Source organism: Danio aesculapii, chromosome 9 (genome assembly GCF_903798145.1).
Source record: "Danio aesculapii chromosome 9, fDanAes4.1, whole genome shotgun sequence".
Taxonomy (NCBI): Eukaryota; Metazoa; Chordata; class Actinopteri; order Cypriniformes; family Danionidae; genus Danio; species Danio aesculapii.
The window spans coordinates 51,142,889-51,163,059 of NC_079443.1; positions in this window are offsets into that span (position 1 = coordinate 51,142,889).

Here is a 20,171-nt window from a genome sequence, read left to right on the forward strand (position 1 = left end):
TCTCTCTCTCTCATCTCTTCTTTTGTACTGAAACTGATGTTTGTTTTTAGAGATTTATCAGCCGGACAACCTGAGAAAGATGCATTTGTGCTTGCGGTGTGAGTGTTGTTGGTGTGTGTGTGTGTTTTTTCTTTTTCTGTTGTGTGCTTCATCTTCGGTCTGACCGATCTGTCCGTCTTATACGATTTGCCTTAACTCTTTCCCGTACAGTAGCCGAAGACTACTGCCTTGTAAATCAGCTGAATAGGGCTTTTCTAGCATCTCGCAAAAGCAAAATTTAGCCGCCGTGCTTGGATTTCGGTGTGTTTTTTTTTTTTCTCGTGCTTTTTTTTGGATCTTTTTAGAGTACAAACCGTTTCGAGTGACACCATTGATGATGGAGTTTTTCATAGGATTTAATGTTTTTATAATCAGAGGCGACGATCCTTTGGTTGTTTGAATGTGGTAGACATTCTGCTGAACGATCACATTTTTGATAATTGCCTTTTATTTTTGTTTTCGTTTAAAAGAATCGGTGTTGTAGTTTAGATTTAGATGAACTTGTGTGGGAGGAGCTTTGACTTGTATGCTAATTAGGGGGTGGGGTGCTAATTGAGGGCGTGGCCGCACATACACATATATATAAAATGTTAGATTCGTGAATCTCCCGTGACAGTTTTCAGCAGCGGGGAGAGGTGAACGTGTAGAATTTTAGTGCTCGTTTATTATAGCAGGCAAACAAATCTCGGCACTTTCAAGTTTACTTCACCAAAGACAGTCAACGAATCGGATGGTGCGGATTAAATGTCGTTTTTTTTTTTTTTTTTTCTTTCAAGGCGGGCCACGCTGAGACTTTTTAAACAGACTAGATTGCGGTCCTGGAGAATGTGCCTTCTTTGTACATATGCATTCAGCTGTGTTTAGTTGTCGAGGAGCGGACACCGATAGCGTGAAGGACGATTCGGATCCAGCAAGTGCCACAAACTAGACGCAAAACATCACTACAGAGCGGAGACAACTGAAACTGAAACGCAGAACGAGAGGACAGGTTGAGATGAAGGCTCTGTTGCAAAACCCTGATGAGCTGTCTAGGTAGGGAGCTGCCTTCTAAGGGAGCATTAACACACTTGAAATGATTTCATGGGTCATACAGATAGACTTTTGCATTGGGAAATTATTGGAACGACTTTAGTGGTGGATTCAAAAACTGAATTTTTTTTTAAGGGGCTGTTCACAAACAAACGCTTTATTGCGATTTATCAATAGTTTTACTTAAGCTGTGTGTGACTGAGTGAGTGAAATGGGCTGTTGTCTAATCAGTCCCTCCAGGATTTGGGAGGTCAAGGACTCTTGAGAAATTTTACAAGATTTTTGTGTATTTTCAAGGCAAGTTTATTTATGTTGCACGCTTGGTTATTCAAAGTGCTCTACCTAAACAAGAATAAACACATGAAACATGAAGATATAGAGAATAATAATAATTATTGACAATCTTCATAGAAATAAGTCGACATGGTGGCTCAGTGGAGGCCGGAGTGCCTCTAGGGCAAGTGTTCCAGGCATGTCGTCATCTCGACGGATGCTTCCAGCATGGGCTGGGGGGCCATGTGTTGCGAGCATGCAGCTACGGGTCCGTGGAAAGGAATCCGGTTGCATTGGCATATCAGTTACCTGAAGCTGTTGGCAGTGTATCTCGCTCTGCGCCGTTTTTTTGGAAACAGTGCTGGTCAGGACGGACAGCACAGCGACGGTAGCGTGTATCATCCGCATGGGGGGTATCCACTCCCACCGCATATCTCAGCTCGCTCGCCATATGCTCCTCTGGAGTCACACGCGGCTGAAATCGCATGCTGTTCACATCCCGGGCAAGCTCAACCGTGCAGCCGATGCGCTCTCACGGCAGCTTCCACATCCGGAGAATGGAGACTCCACCCCAAATCTGTTTAGCTGATATGGGCGCACTTCGGGGAAGCCCAGGTTGTCCTGTTTGCTTTCCCCGAGAGCGCCCATTGACAGCGTTTTTTTCCTGACCGAGGGCTCCCTTCCTGACAGCTGGTCTTGGGCCAGGCGCATACGCGTTTTTTCCCCCAGTGAGCCTGCTCGCACAGTTATTGAGCCCCAGCTGGGTCAGTTGGCATTTCTGTGTGGAGTTTACATGTTCTCCCTGTGTTGGCGTGGGTTTCCTCTGGGTGCTCCTGTTCAAACACATGCGCTATAGGTGAATTGAATAAACTAAATCGGCCGTAGTGTATGAGTGTGTGTGAATGTGAGAGCGTATGGGTGTTTCCCAGTACTGGGAAGGATGAATTGGATGAACTAAATTGGTCGTAGTGTATGAGTGTGTGTGAATAAGTGTTTATGGGTGTTTCCCAGTACTGGGTTGCAGCTGGAAGGGCATCCGTTCTGTAAAACAAATGCTGGAATAGTTGGTGGTTCATTCCGCTGTGTCGACCTCTGAAATAAAGACTAAATTTTAGGAAATTGAATTAAAGAAATAAGATATGAAGAATAAAAATGGTTAAAAACAGATTAAAAATGAGTTTTCACAGCAAAACTCAACAATCGCAGCACATCATGGCCTACATTTTGAGAAAAGACAGCACACAATCAATCATTTTAGGCTGCAAATATAAGAAAATATTCCTAATAAATCACGGAGGGACTGACTAATTGTTGATTAAGTGTGATGTGAAGCTGCCGTGCTCTCAAAACCTGCCGGAACTACTTTAGCTGTGCATTTATAAGAAAATAACAGCACACTTTAGAGGTTCATCAGCCAATCAGAATCAACTATTCAACATCCCCGTACACTGTAAACAAAATGCAGGGTTCCACACAATTCATTCAGAATGTCCCAACACTAATCAGTTAAGTTAACCAAGCTTAAGTGCATTAAACATAAAACAATTAAGTTGTCCCAAAAAAAATCTCATAGTTTGAACACTCGGGGTGACACGGTGGCTCAGTGGTTAGCACTGTCGCCTCACAGCAAGAAGGTCGCTGGTTCAAGTCCCGGCTGGCTCATTTGGCCTTTCTGTGTGGAGTTTGCATGTTCTCCTTGTGTTGGTGTGGGTTTCCTCTATAGGGGGAATTGGATGAAGTAAATTGGCCGTAGTGTATGAGTGTGTATGGATGTTTCCCAGTACTGGGTTGCAGCTGGAAGGGCATCCGCTGTGTAAAACATATGCTGGATAAATTGGTGGTTCATTCCGCTGTGGTGACCCCAGATAATAAGTGACTAAACCGAAGGAAAATTAATGAATGAGTTTGAACACGCAACAAAATCATAATAATAAATGCTGGGTTCCACACAACACCTTCCTGTTATCCCAACGCAAATCAATTAAGTTACCTTGATGGTTTTTACAATTTTAGGTTGATTGAGCATAAAACGATTAAGCTGTACCCCTGAAAAACTCAAGAATTGGGTTATTTAAGCTCATTTTACACAAGAAGTTTGAACATGCAACAATATATATATATATATATATATATATATATATATATATATATATATATATATATATATATAAGATTTATTTTTGGCCTTTTTGTCTTTATTAGACGGGACAGTAATTAGATGGTTAGATTTATTAGATTAGATTCAACTTTATTGTCATTACACATGTACAAGTACAAGGCAACGAAATGCAGTTTAGGTCTAACCAGCAGTGCAATAGCAGCAAGTGCAGGATACAGGTGAGAAGCGAAGTGGGAGAGGGAGCGAGGGTTTGGAAATGTCCTTGAGCTGGAATTCAAACTCTGGATGCCCTGAAGTGCTACCGCAGCATATGTCGGTGCACTAACCACTAGGCTTTTGTGCCGACACCATTTTTATTTATATTTTTTTGTGATTATTCGATGTGGCTGTGATGACACTTTAGAATGCTCATTAGCCAATCAAAATCAAGCTTTCAATATCTGAAGAGAATAAATGCGTTGTATAAGTATCTTTGGAGGTTAAAGTACACATAACATCAAAACTAACCATACTGATTTTGTGAGCTCACATTGCTAGTGTTGAGGTGAACTGTTCATCTGTGCATGTCATTAAGAAAAAATAAATAGTTTGCCCTTGTAATCTTTAATTGAAATCTGAAAATGCACGTCCTGTTTGTTTTCAGTTCAATTCTCAGATTAGGTCTCTCTGAGGTATTGGGCGTGGCTAACATACTTAACCACGCCCCTCCAGCTGAAAGTTTTGACAACAAGCAGAAATGGTGAGCAGGAGGAGTCTCTTAAGTTGTATTAACTCTCCCCAAACCCTTTTCCAGATCTTTCTGAATGAACTTTACTACATCCAATCAGCTCGCAGTAGAAAAAACAAGCCACGCCCACTGTTTTCCGTTACTCTAGGAACTGCGTCACAATACGAAACGAAAAATGGTTGGCAGCTTCCGGTTCATGCGATTCCAGCAGCTCACTGGGTTTTGCAGCGCAGCCTTTGAAAGTAAAATGGCATCTCTTAAAGGAACAGGTTTTTATTTTATTTTCACTTCACGATATACTTTAGTAAGCAAGGCTTTATTGATTAATTTGTCTTCCAAAAGACTGTGTTTTTTGACCTGGTGGTCTTGTCGACCGGTTATCTACCTCAGAGTTTTGTTGTCCTCTGTTTTGATTGGTCGGGCTCGCAGGTTCAGCCCGCCCCTCCAGACCAAACGGCGGCTCAGGAGCTGTCCACGTACACTTGATTTTCTTTCAGGTTTTATTTTCTTCTTTTAAAGATACTCTGATCCTCTTTTTAATTCTTCAAACAAAAGGTTTTGTTTTAATTATCGTTATCGTTGTGAGGAAAGTTGTGCGTTGAACGTATCGTTTTAGTGTCGTTTAGCATTCAGATTCATGGTTTCAAAAGCAAAAAAAAACAGACAAAAAAACTGCTGCTTTTTCATCACAAGATATTCCGGTAGTCTGTAGATGGTAGATCAGAAAGTGCGCGAGAGAACGAATGAGAAAAGAGCGACGCTGAGAGTTGTGCTTTTCCAGAGACATCACTGTTGTGTGGAAGTTTGCTTTTGTCTTGGAATTCAAATGTAATAGATTTAGGTCACTGCAATGCACTTAATCTCACTATTCTGATTGTGTTGTGCGAGTAACTGTGTAATTACAATAATTATTCCATGATGGAGTTCAGATATCAGAATTTTGCCAATGTCCAATTTGCCGCATTGGTGTGGGTTTCCTCCAGGTGCTCTGGTTTCCCCCACAGTCCAAACACATGCGCTTTAGGTGAATTGGATGAACTAAATTGGCCGTAGTGTATGAGTGTGTATGGGTCTTTCCCAGTAATGGGTTATGGCAGGAAGGGCATCCGCTGTGTAAAACTTGTGCTGGAATAGTTGCTGGTTCATTCCGCTGTGGCGACCTCTGATAAACAAGGGACAAAGACGAAGGAATTTTGACTTTTTTCCTCATAATTTAGATTTTTGCATTTCAGGATTTTGACTTTAATTCTGAGATTAACATGTCAAAATTCATTTATTTTATCTTTTTTTTTTCCTCCAAATGTTGGTTTTACGTGTCAGAATTTTGACTTCTCTGAATTCTGACTTTAAATGTGGGAATTTTGATTGTTTTCTCAGAATTCTTGTTCCAATTGGGAATTTCAAATTTTTTTTTCTCATAATTTAGATTTTTTGCATTTCAGAATTTTGAGCTGGCGACACGGTGGCTGAGTGGTTAGCACTGTCGCAGCAAGAAGGTCGCTGGTTCGAGTCCCGGTTGGGCCAATTGGCATTTCTGTATGGAGTTTGCTCAAGTCCAAACACATGCGCTATAGGTGAATTGGATGAACTAAATTGGTCGTAGTGTATGAGTGTGTGTGGATGAGTGTGTATGGGTGTTTCCCAGTACTGGGTTGCAGCTGGAAGGGCATCCACTGTGTAAAACATATGCTGGAAAAGTTGGTGGTTCATTCCGCTGTGGTGACCTCTAATAAATAATGAGGAACTAAGCTGGAGGAAAATGAATAAATTTTGACCCGTCGGAATTCTGAATTTACTGAATGTTGGAATTTTATTTATTCATTTTTTTAGTGTTCTGGTTCAATTCAAAATGTAGACTTTTTTTTATCAAATTTTTGGTTTTTAATTGTTTTCTTTAAATTCTGATTCCAGTTTGAAATTTAAGCTTTTTCTCAGAATTTTGATTTTGCATGTCAGATTTTTATTACCATTACCAGTTTTATTACCAATATTTAAATATTTTATTCAGAATTCTGGTTTCAATTCGTAATTTAGACTTTTTTCTCTGAGTTTAGAGTTTGCTTGTCAGAATTAATTAATTAATTTTTTCTTTTATCAGAATTCTGCCTCCAATTACAAATTTTGTCTTTTTTTTCCTCAAGATATTGGTTTTGCATGTCAGAATTTTGACTTCTCCGAATTCTGAATCCGAATTTTTCTCCAAAATCCAAGACTGTCGTCCTACAGCAAGAAGGTCACTGGTTTCAGTCCCGGCTGGGCCAGTTGGCATTTCTGTGTGGAGTTTGCATGTTCTCCCCGTGTTGGCGTGGGTTTCCTCCAGGTGCTCCGGTTTCCCCCACAGTCCAAACACATGCGCTATAGGGGAATTGATTAACTAAATTGTCCATAGTGTATGAGTGTGTGTGAATTTGAGGGTGTATGGATGTTTCCCAGTTCTGGGTTGCAGTTGGAATGGCATCCGCTGTGTAAAACATATGCTGGAATAATTGGCGGTTCAATCCACTGTGGTGACCTCTGATAAATAAGGGACTAAGCTGAAAGAAAATGAATGAATTTTGATTGATTCCAGTTTAAAACTACTTACTTTTATAGGGAAATTTGATCATATATGTCACAATTTTGACAGAATTCTGAGCTTGCATGTGGAAACTAAAATAAGTTTCCTCAAAATCCTGTTTCCATTTCACAATTTTTCCTTTGTTTTTCAGAATTCAGGTTTTACAGAGACATTTTTATTGTTTTTATAGTTTCCATGCTATTATTTTGACTCTTTACTCAGAATATCAGTTCCATGTTGAAACTTTGGCTATTTAAATCACAGAATTTTAACAGGGGCGACGCTGTGGATCAGTGGTTAGCACTGTCACCTCACAGCAAGAAGGTCGCTGGTTTGAGCCTCGGCTGGGCCAGTTGGCATTTCTGTATGGAGTTTGCATGCTCTCCCCGTGTTGGTGTGAGTTTCCTCTGGGTGCTCCGGTTTCCCCCACAGTCCAAACACATGCGCTATAGGGGAACTGAATAAACTAAATTGGCCGTAGTGTATGAGTGTGTGTGGATGTTTCCCAAAACTGGGTTGCAGGCGGAAGGGCATCTGCTGCATAAAACATATGCTGGAATAGTTGGCAGTTCATTCCGCTGTGGCGACCCCTAATGAATAAAGGGACTAAGCTAAAGGAAAATGAATGAAATCATGCATTTGTTTTTGTTTTTCACCTCCTCAATTTTGAGGAGAATTTCTTTCTTTGCAACTTTTTATTGTGAGATTAATTATTGCAATGACCCTTTTCATCCCACGGCAAAACCAAACTTCAGTACTTTTGCTTTCAGAGTGAGTCCAGACAGACTTTTAGCAGCGTAATCCGTGGTGCTCTGCTCACAGCCGAGCCGAGTGTGTGAGTGAGTGAGTGAGTGAGTGTGTGTTTCTGTGGAGTTCTTGTGTGGGTCATGCTGCTAGTAACATCCGAATCCGAAGTGCCAATCTGTGTCTGCGTCAAAGAGTTGAAAAAGAGTTGTTGTGCAGAGAGAAGTTGCTCATGAATATGGAAACATAAGAAAATCATGTACTAGACAGCCATTAAGTTATATGAAAAGAGAAAAGTAATAATTTATGAAGAGAGACGTTTTGTACAGACTGTTTGAGAAAAATCGAAACAATAAACAGATTTTGATAGAGATATCTATATGAGAGTTGCTTTTGTAATTTCTTTCTGGTGTGCCACACGCTCGCCAGTGGCATCTTGTACGTTCGGTTCATCAGAAACCTTCCTCTGTCATTTTCTCTTTGGTTTTCTAGAGTGTTTGTTGTTTGATTAAGCCAAAAAAAAGAGCTTTTTTCTCCCTTTAGTTTTCTGTAGATTGTTGATTAAGCTTTATTTCTGTTCATTTCTTTGAGAACTTTTGAATAAACACACATTTTGTTTTCTTCATGTGGCGTCGTTTATTCACCATTCACCTGACGGAGATTCAATTCACTTCATCTTTATTCCTGTAGCGCTTTTACAATGTAGATTAGATTAGCTTAACATAGAAGTTCTAGTATATTGAAACGGTGTCAGTCCAGTTTTCAGAGTTCAGTTCAGTGTGGTTTCATTGTCACTGCTGAAAGTCCAAACACTAGCCGCATTTCCACTATCGGGCCAGTGCGAGCCAGGGCTTTAATCGGGCCAGGCCGGGCCAATAGCCCGGGAGATTGAGAAATGAGGCCGAAATCATGTCGCGTTTCCACTGTCGGGCTAGTTGCTCGCAGCACGTCACGCAAACACCGCCCCCAGAACGTCCCCCAAATCAAACGTCACACAACCCGTCACACAACCCGCCCACTTCAGCGGGAACAAAAAAACTCAAATTATAACCACAAACACAACCTGGCATCACTACGAGAGCAGGAAGATGGAGAACACCGAAGCGATTGCTTTTTTACTGTTTGTGGTCTGTTGGTGTAAGGCCAGACAGCGATCCCTGGATAAGGACATTCGAGTTCGGCGGCATTTACTTCGAACACAGATTTTTCGTAGTGAGTTGATCAAGCGCGATAGCAAAACAAATGTAAGGGAAGAAAGCATCTTGTCTCCTCTTTACCTGACAGGAAAACTCCGCCTTTGTACGTAACCCCACCCCGAAGCCCCAGTTGGCCCTCCTTGGTCCAAGGAATTCGGCGGGCCGAAAAAGGCCGGACGCTGGCCCCAAGGAAGCCCCGCTTTGGCCCGATTACGCCCCGGAAGTGACAGTGGAAACGCGACTGGCCTTGGCTCGCCCTGGCTCGCTCGCTTTAGGCGCGATAGTGGAAACGCGGCTACTGAAGAGCAAATCCATCAATGCGCAGCTCTACAAGTCCCAAACCAAGCAAGCCAGTGGCGACAGCGGAGGAACAAACTTCACCAATTGACAAGTGAAGGAAAAAACCTTAAGAGAAACCAGACTCGGGCCCATTTCTCCTCTGGCCAAACTTCTTCTGCAGAGCTGCAGTTTAGGCGCCGGAGAACGCTGGATGTCCATCGTGGAGAACTGCAGGTGTGACTAGGTCACCGACGGGTGTTCAGGCAGGCCCACAGGATCAATGCAGAGTCTTTCCGGAATCAGTCTCATGCTCTCCACTCCTCCATGACCACCACAGCATCTGCTCAGGATACGGCCTGGTCCAGGATTATGGAGACCTCTAGAAGTCCTCTATGTTTGGCGTCATTTCTTCATATGTGTTGTCTTTGAGGTCCTCAATGGTTGGCATCATCTCTTCACAGGCTTTGGATCACATCAATGGCGCTGCACAATCTCTAAAGCACTCAAGATGGATGAGGTATCCCCATGTGGAAGTAATGTATTTAAATAAGAGATATTAAATATAAAGGGATAAAACATCTGAGAGTGTTCTCATTTGCATTCTTTTATCGTTTAATGCAACGCTTTGCATTAGAAATTATGTTATTAGTGTAAGTTGTTTGAGTTTAAAAGAGAGACATGGCAGTATTCGTTGTGTAAAACCTGATGATCATCAGATAAGATTCAAAGAGCATCTTGAGCTGATTTATTCACATTAGTGACCTAGATGGTATAAACTGAGATATATATTTAGGGTTACGTATTAAATGTAAAAAATAATTCAATATTTATTACATTTCTTTGTTATTGTCTTGTTCTTTTTTTCCTACGTTATATAATTTTTAAACATAATTAATTAATATTAATATGGTCTCAGACATATTATAATGATGTTTCTGTAAGCTTTTTGTCAAAAAGAGATGATGTAAATAAAGAAAAGCATGGATCAAGTTATTTTATAGCCTACAACAATGTCTTTTTAGCTAGATATTATGTATGCACCCTTAAATTGTGTAGAGAGAGACATTGTGGAAATGTGAAAATCAACAACAACAACAAAACTATGAGAAAGGCACTGTATTTATGTTTTTATTACATATGTATTAACGTTTTAAAGTGGCCCAGCCAGAGTCCTGATGTAAATCCTATTGAGCATTTATGGAGGGAGCTAAAGATCAGGGTGAGCAAGGAGACCCTCCAACCTGAGTCAAAGATTGCTAAAGATGAATAGGCAGTGGAGCACTTTTTGTTCAAATGTAAATAAAAGCTGGGCAATGTTTTTTCCACTGTGATGCCTCTTGAACATCCTCTTATCATCTTTCGTGGGAAGTCTGTGTCATTTCCAGTCAAAACAAAACGTCCTTGTTAAATAAAAGTAACTTTAGCTCAGAATTTTCCAGAGGTACTTTTTTATATATATTTTATTATTTTATTTATTGCCTAAATTACAGTTTATTTGAAATTGTATGCATGGAAATCATTGCAATGAAACTGAAACCATGCACAGTTTCCTGATAATACTGTATACCACTAAATCAATCTGAAGTGCTGAACAAAATGATTGTTGATTTATTTATTTATTTATTTATTGTCAGAATAGTAATACTTTATCATTCTTATAGCTGAGTTTCCTCTGAACTGAAACCTTTTACTTAAATCTCAGCTTTTTTCAGTGTTTAGACCGCAGATAATCAGCACTTCCTTGCCTCCACCAGCAGGTGTCAGTGTCTCAGCAGAAATATTTCATCGTGTTTACAGTACATATCCACACACACAACATTCCTCAGACATTATCAAAGCTATCCTGCCAGGACGTGTTCATTTAATATGCAGACACTGGACTTATCTGAAATGAACAATGACTTCCTAAATAATGGTAAGAATATATTTCATTTACAAATATATAAAGGCAGAAGACGGTGGCTCAGTGGTTAGCACTATTGCCTCACAGCGAGAAGGTCGCTGGTTCAAGTCCCAGCTGGGTAAGTTGGCGTTTCTGTGTGGAGTTTGCATGTTCTCCCCGTGTTTGCGTGGGTTTCCTCCGGGAGCTACGGTTTTCCCCATAGTCCAAGAAAAGTACTTGTCCTGCAGATACATGAGGAGGCTGATTTTCCTGGTGTCAGTACAAGAGGCATAATGAGCAATACTGTTGTGACATTTTACTCAGTGAGTCCTGCTGGTAAAAACAGATTTGAATATTAATCGTTAATAGATTTGATGGACTCTTGAACTCTCTCAGTCTCTATAATGTGCTGTTTAGTTTAGAAATGTACAGTTTGACAAGCGCTGAATTCATAAATGCAGCAATGGCGACATCTACAGGACCTGCTTGAGACACACATCAAATATTCAATTTTTTGGACTGATCCTTTTTTCTGAGCATAAAACAAACATTAAAATAGATCAAAACACATCGTATATATTATTATGATACATGATATGGTATTATATATATTTGTCATAATTTCATTTATAATCATAATCATTTATAGTGCAAACAAATAAATGATTATCTATTGAGAATCTTTTGACGACACATAAAGAAGAATCACAGTTTGAGCACAATTGAGGATCAATTATTATTTTAATATGTACAGCTCAAAATGGGTAGGTTGTGTCATTTTTTGACACTCATATTTTGACATTTAATATTCTTTATATCTGAAGAAATGTGTTCATTTATTTTTCTTTATTCTGTTATGAGGAGTTTTTGAGACGTGGTTGTTTATTTTTTTATTGCTGTCAGGGTCTTTTTGTCTTTGAAGGATTGTTAATATAAATTATAATCTATTATTAATAATAATAATAATAATTACATATATTTTATATGCAAAATTGGACAATAGAAGATTGGAGAAACGTTGCCTGGTCTGATGAGTCTCCATCTCTGCTGCAGCATTCGGATGGTAGAGTCAGAATTTGGCATCAACAACATGAAAGCATGGATCCATCCTGCCTTGTATCAACGGTTCAGGCTGGTGCTGGTGGTGTAATGGTGTGGGGGATATTTTCTTGGCACAATTTGGGCCCATTAGTACCAATTGAGCATCGTGTCAACGCCACAGCCTACCTGAGTATTGTTGCTGACCATGTCCATCCCTTTATGACCACAGTGTACTCATCTTCTGATGGCTACTTCCAGCAGGATAACACACCATGTCATAAAGCGTGAATCCTCTCAGACTGGTTTCTTGAACATGACAATGAGTTCACTGTACTCTAATGGCCTCCACAGTCACCAGAGCTCAATCCAATAGAGCACCTTTGGGATGTGGTGGAACGGGAGATTCACATCGCGGATGTGCAGCTGACAAATCTGCAGCAACTGTGTGATGCTATCATGTCAATATGGACCAAAATCTCTGAGAAATATTTCCAGTATCTTGTTGAATCTAGGATTAAGGCAGCTCTGAAGGCAAAAGAGGGTCCAACCCAGTTCTTGTAAGGTGTACCTAATAAAGTGGCCAGTGTGTATATATATATATATATATATATATATATATATATATATATATATATATATATATATATAATGCAACATAAAATGGTCATTATTATTATTATTTCACTCATATTTTGAAACTTTATTTTTACAAACATCATTTGAAATATTAAAGTCGAGACTTTACTAACGTTTAATATTCTTTATGTCTTAAAGCAAGGCCTTGTTCTAAAGATTGTATTATTAATATTTAGATTTATTATTTATATATTAATGATTATTATGATTATTAGACTTTTCTGTATTATTTTTACACAAACATGTTGCCAGTGGAGCATTACTTCATTCATTCTTTTACTGTTTTCATGAACATTATTTGAAACATCAGACACTTTACTGTCATTTAATGCATATCAAAGCCCTTTATTAAATGACATTGTTACAGACACCACACACACAGTACACTGATAACACTAATCTGTGTCGATGTCTCCTGTCCACACTCTTGAAATAAAAAGCTTCTTTTCCTCTTGTCTTTCTGATGTGATATCAGCAGATTTACACTCAGTCCAAGCAGCACTTTTCTGAAATCCTGCACAATATCTATTCTGGTAATGTTGAGTTGGCACTTCACATCACACTTTTATCTTATTCCTGTTATTATTCTCAAGATGTCTGAGAGTGTTTTAACAACTGGCAATCTGTTTTATTTTTTGTACTGTCTGTCTTTGTGTAATATTCATAATATTTCTGCTTTAAAGACACTGAGATTTTTCATTGTCAGTGTCTGCATGAGATCAACATTCATGATTCTTCATCAATCTTTATGCTACAGTTCTGTCTGGTTCTTGAATCTGATTGGCTGATAGCTGTGTGATATTCCAGCCTGATCTCACAAGAAAACGTAAGTATTTTACATTTTGTCCGTTTAGTGGCTAATTCGTATGAGTTCAGTCGTACGAAATTGTACGATTTTAAAAAGGAGGTGTGGCATCTAACCCCACCCCTAAACCCAACCGTCATCGGGGGATGAGCAAATCGTACTAAATTGTATGAATTAGATCGTACGAATTCGTACGAATTAGCCACTAAATCAAAAAGTTATGAATTGCCGTGAGATTGTGTTAGATATTCTGCAGTAACAGCACTTGTCCAGCCTCTTTACCCTTCACCCTTGTGTATTACTCCACCCACATACAGCCACAAGCAGCGGACACTCTACAGTTTGACAATTATTGCAGCCGTTGGACAACATAATGTACTTTTAAGGAAGACATAATGTACTTTTTGAAAATGTAGTTGTTTAGATGGCAACTACACAGTTTATTTATAAAAACAGTGCCTATTTTAAAATATTTATCATTTCGGAGCAATGGATTCAGTGCATTGGCCGTAATTAGCCTGAGCAGACCAAAGAAAGTGACAGTTGGTGTTCCGCCACAAGATGACACCTTAAACAAAACCAGCGAGCTTCTTTCTGTGAGGCAACAGTGCTAATGTAACCCCACCGATCCTACACCACCCAACCCGCTCTGAGCTGGGATCAAACCGGCGACCTTCCGCATGGGAGGCGGTGGCTCTAACAATAAATGTGGTTGTCATCTACCGCCCACCGGGTACATTAGGTCACTTCTTAGATGAACTGGATGTTCTTCTCTCATCTTTTTCTGATTATCACACTCCCTTGTTGGTGCTAGGTGACTTCAACATCCACATTGAAAGACCTCAAGCTGCTGACTTCCAGACTCTGCTTGCATCTTTCGACCTCAAAACAGCACCTACTTCTGCTACTCACAAATCAGGTAATCAACTAGACCTTATTTACACTCGACATTGCCTCGCTGATCAAACACTAGTAACTCCACTACAAACATCGGATCATTTCCTTCTATCTCTCAACATCCACATTACTCCTGAGCCACTCTGCTCCACGCTAACATCATGTCTAGACAGACTATGCCCTCTTACATCCAGACCAACCCGGGCCGGTCCTCCTGCACCCTGGCTCTCTGATGTTCTACGTGAGCATCGCTCAAAACTTCGGGCTGCTGAGAGATTTTGGCGAAAAACTAAAAATCCTGAACAGCTCATAACATACCAAACTCTTCTGTCTTCTTTCTCGACTGAGGTTACTTCTGCAAAGCAGACATACTTCCGTCAGAAAGTCAACAGTGCCACCAATCCTCGCTTACTTTTTAAAACATTTTCCTCCCTCCTCTACCCTCCTCCTTTACCAGCATCCTCCACACTCACTACTGATGACTTTGCTACATTCTTTTGCACCAAAATTGCAAAAATTTGCTGCACCTACAACAAACGCGCAAGATACACCACCAACACCACACACACTCACCTCTTTTTCCCAGCTCTCTGAGTCTGAGGTGTCCAATCTCGTGCTATCTAGCCATGCAACCACCTGTCCGCTTGATCCCATTCCCTCTCATCTCCTGCAAGCCATTTCTCCTGCAGTCATACCAACACTGACTCACATAATTAACACATCTCTTGACTCTGGTCTATTCCCTACTTCATTTAAGCAGGCTAGGGTAACCCCACTGCTAAAGAAACCCAACCTGGATCAAACGCTACTCGAAAACTACCGACTGGTATCCCTGCTTCCATTCATGGCCAAGATTTTGGAGAAAGTAGTGTTCAATCAAGTCCTAGACTTTCTTACTCAAAACAACCTCATGGACAACAAGCAATCTGGCTTTAAGAAAGGCCACTCAACTGAGACTGCCCTGCTCTCGGTCGTGGAGGATCTCAGACTGGCTAAAGCAGACTCTAAATCATCTGTCCTCATCTTGCTGGATTTATCAGCTGCTTTTGACACTGTAAACCACCAGATCCTGCTATCTACGCTTGAGTCACTGGGCGTCGCAGGCACTGGTATTCAATGGTTCAGTTCTTACCTCTCGGACAGGTCATTCAGGGTGTCGTGGAGGGGAGAGGTGTCCAACCTACAGCATCTAAACACTGGGGTACCTCAGGGCTCTGTTCTTGGGCCACTTCTCTTCTCTATCTACACGGCATCTTTAGGAACAGTCATCCAGAAACATGGTTTTTCCTACCACTGCTATGCTGATGACACCCAGCTATACCTCTCTTTTCACCCTGACGATCCCTCGGTTCCAGCTCGCATTTCAGCCTGCCTGTCAGACATTTCACTCTGGATGAAAGATCATCATCTTCAGCTTAACCTCACGAAAACGGAAATGCTTGAAGTTTCTGCCAACCCGACTCTTCACCATAACTTTTCAATCCAGATGGATGGGGCAACCATCACTGCATCCAAAATGGTAAAAAGCCTTGGAGTTACGATTGATGACCAACTGAACTTCTCTGACCACATTTCTAGAACTGCTCGATCTTGCAGATTCGCACTCTACAAAATCAGAAAGGTCTGACCCTTCCTATCTGAACATACAGCTCAACTCATTGTTCAAGCTCTTGTTCTCTCCAAACTGGACTATTGCAACTCTCTACTAGCCGGGCTACCAGCTAGTTCTATCAAACCTCTTCAGCTGCTTCAGAACGCAGCAGCACGAGTGGTCTTTGATGAACCCAAAAGAGCACATGTCACTCCGCTACTCACCCGTTTGCACTGGCTGCCAGTTGCTGCACGCATCAAATTCAAAGCTCTGATGTTTGCTTACAAAGTGACCTCTGGCTTTGCTCCTTCTTATCTGCTCTCACTTCTGCAGATTTATGTGCCCTCCAGAAACTTGCGTTCTGTGAATGAACGTCGCCTCGTTGTTCCATCCCAAAGAGGGAAGAAATCACTTTCCCGAACTCTCACATTCAATCTGCCCAGTTGGTGGAATGAACTCCCTAACTACATCAGAACAGCAGAGTCACTTGCTGTCTTCAAGAAACGACTAAAAACGCAACTGTTTAGTCTCCACTTTTCCTCCTAATCTGTAACTGCCTCTCTGGCTATACCACTAACTGTGCCCTCTCTCTCTCTCTCTCAAAAAAAAAATAAATAAATAAAAAATTTTTTTTTACTAATGCTTTGCTTCTTAGACTTTACACACCTGAAACTTGTCTATAGCACTTGTTCACTGCTGCTCTTATAGTTTTGTGAATTGCTTCCTTGTCCTCATTTGTAAGTCGCTTTGGATAAAAGCGTCTGCTAAATGACTAAATGTAAATGTAAACAAGGAGGCTAAAGACCATGGCCTCTATTGTCTGTTACTAGAGCACTTTTAGAGGTCAGAAGAGTGAGGTTTACCTGCACAGCACTTACTAGCTGGCCTCCGTTACACTTAACCCTTAAAACCCCACTCTCATCAGGGTCACGACACCAGTGTAATCCCACCGGTCCTACACCACCCAACCTGCTCCGAGTTGGGATCGAACCAGCGACTCTCCGCATGGGAGTAGGTTGCTCTAACATGGAGGTTAAAGACCATGGCCTCTAGTGTCTGTTACTAGAGCACCTTTAGAGGTCAGAAGAGTGAGGTTTACCTGCACAGCACTTACTAGCTGATCTCCGTTACACTCACCACTGAGCCACCTATATACTGATCTATTTTTTACACTCTCAGGGTAAAACTGAATTGATTAATGAATTGATTGATTGATTGATTGATTCATTCATTCATTCATTTCTGCTTTTATTTATTTTTGTGGCTGCAGTGATTTGACCTGGTGGACTGATGGTAAAGCTAGTTGTTAAATGAAATGTAACCCTGTTTTTTTGTAATAAAATAAACTTTTAAAATTCAATTCTCTCTCTCTCTCTCTCTCTCTCTCTCTCTCTCTCTCTCCCTCCCCCCCCATCTCTCTCTCTCTCTCTCTCTCTCTCTCTCTCTCTCTCTATCTCCGTCCCCCCCCCCCCCCCCCTCTCTCTCTCTTTGATCCATTGTGTTGTGCAGGGTAATGATGGTCTCAGGTTACTGCTGAAGTTACAGCCCACTGGTCACGTCTACACATTCCGCTGGGATTTGACCACTGGAGGGTCTTTAATCGAGTTAACAGGGCCAGAGTAATGTTTGAAAGGCCATCGGTAGGGCCAGAATTTTAGTAAAAATCTGCGGATTTCTGTAGAATTATTTTGGGAGTATCATAACTAAAACCTTAATATATGAAATAAAACAATAATATAAAATTTTATTTAATGTTTAAAATGTAAAATGTAAATCAAATTAGATTCACTTTATTTAGTAAACAAAGCAAGTCCCTCATATAATATCTCTACTGAAAGACAGAAAATATTACTGTACAAACTGCATTGTACATAAATCAGATGAACATTTTCATATTAGTCAATAATATTACTGTAATTAATTAAAAAACTGAGTAAATATAGATTTACACACATTTACTCAAGTAAATAAACAGAAATAATGATGGGCGGAAAATCTGCGCGTGCAGATTCCGTATGGGCCTAGTCATCGGTCATCTCTCCTGTTGACTTACAGCTCAAAAATTACCATCATTTTAACAAACAATGTTTTTTTATCTTGAACTTTTGGTGAGTTTTATAGAAATGACCCCAACATCAGAAAAAACCCTGAATCATGTTCTGTTTTCGTATTTTCACAAAGGCTGTACACATTTAGGACCAATAGGGACCATTTCATCCTGCCACACTGTTAATGATTTTTGAAAATTACACAGTATTTAATTTGCAATATGAACTGTATTTTACTGTTATTTTACAGTTCTGTTGTGAAAATTGCTGTATACTTTACAGTAAAGATAAAATACATTCTGAAAATACATATACAGCAGATATATCATGTAAATACACTATTTTTGCTGTAATTGATTTACAGTAAGTTACTGGTGAACTTCTGCCAGTGAGTTACTGTAGATTCTACAGGAAATTATTAATAGTGCAGCTATAAAACTGTCTTTACAACACAAAAACTACTAGCACACACACACACACACAATAAGAATCTGCTGCTTTAACTTATCTGAATGTTGTCTTGCTTAAACTTTTTACACTCACAAAGATACTTTTTACATTAGAAAATACACCCTTTACTTCAGTCAAAAATTAGTTTTGTCTACTCATTAAACATTGATAAACTGCAAACTGATGAGGGAAAACCTAGACATTCACAGAGTTTGTGATACAGTAACTTACTGTAAACCCACTGCATAACTGTCCTACAGTAAAATTCAGTTCACATTGCATTTAAATACTGGGTCATTTATAAAAACCATTACCAATGCAAAATAGATTTAAGGATTGAAATGAAATTGATCTGCTTTGTTTTAGAGGTTTAGTGAAGGCGGCTCATTCTTGGCTTGAAGAGTGAACAGTGTATACAGAATTATCCCAGCAAGCAATAGCCGTCATTTCACCGGCTAGGTGAAGTATAGACCAGATCTAGCCCGGCTACATGTAACCCAATTTTAGCCTGAATAACCTTAAATTTGGTTGCATGTTGTTTTTTTGCTAAATAAAGCTTATATATGTATGATACTCCATCATGTAAGAAAAGTCAATAATGTTTATGAGGTTCCTGCAAGTAATAGACGTAGTTTCAGTTTCTCGGTGAAGTATAGACCCAATCTAGTCCGGCTATGTGTAACCCATCTCTAGCCCAAAAAAAACTTAAATTTGCTTACCTGTCTTTTTTTTTGGCAAAATACCTTGTGATATGTATGATATTCCTTCAAGTGAGGAAAGTCAATCGCATATAAGGAGTTTGGGCTTTTAAAAATATATTCTATTTTCATAGTCTGAGCGTATAGGACAACACAAGGATTAATATATACAGAAATAAAACTTCCGAGTCTAAGATTACACACGAATAATGGATAAACAACCCATAATATGAGCCTGATTTTATGCTAAAAACAAGCTCCACCAGCAGATTCTGCCAGACCATCTTCACCCGTGTAAAACTAGCAGTTTTATACCAGTTTAAGCTGGTTCAAAGCTCATAACGAATGACATATCAGATGGGAAAATATTAGAATCAATGTTAGGCTATATTTTTTTATTTAAATGTTTAGTTAAACTTTTAATCATGTAATTGTGTGCTGTTTTACATTTTGTTTTCTGTTTTATCAACACTAAATGAGTTTTGTGCAAAAAAAAAAAGAGTCCATTTAAATTAAATAAATAAATAAATCATATTTCACAACCAAAATTGTGTTACGACAACCCACTATTTTTAGTGTAGATAACTTGTATTCCTTTTTAATGTATTTATAATGTAAAATCGATTTAAAGCAATACGTCACCCAAAAATGAAAATGTACTCACTATTTACTCCTCCTCAAGTGTTTCTGTCTTCTGTTGAACTCAAATGAAGATATTTGGAAGAATGGTGAAAACCTGCAACTATTGACTTCAATAGTAGGAAAAACAAGTGGAAGTCAGTGGTTACAGGTTTTCACCATTCTTCAAAGTATCTTCTTTTGTGTTTATATATGTTACTTTATTTAACCAGATAAAAAAAAAAAAAAAAAAAACACTGAGATCAAGATCTCATTTACAAGGGTGACCTGGCCAAGAGGCCCGCAACACACGACTTATGGGAAAAAAAATAAAACAATAATAATATTAATAATAAATAGAAAATTAATATAGTATAAAAATACAGTTCAGTTGTTCAGCTTTACCACATTTCAATAGATTAAAAACACATACATTGAGAAATGGACTGTTGTTGTTTGTTAAAAAGGATCAAGCGAAACGATAGAAGAAAGAAACTCATAAAGGTTTGAAACAAGTGAGTAAATGATGACAGAACTTTCAT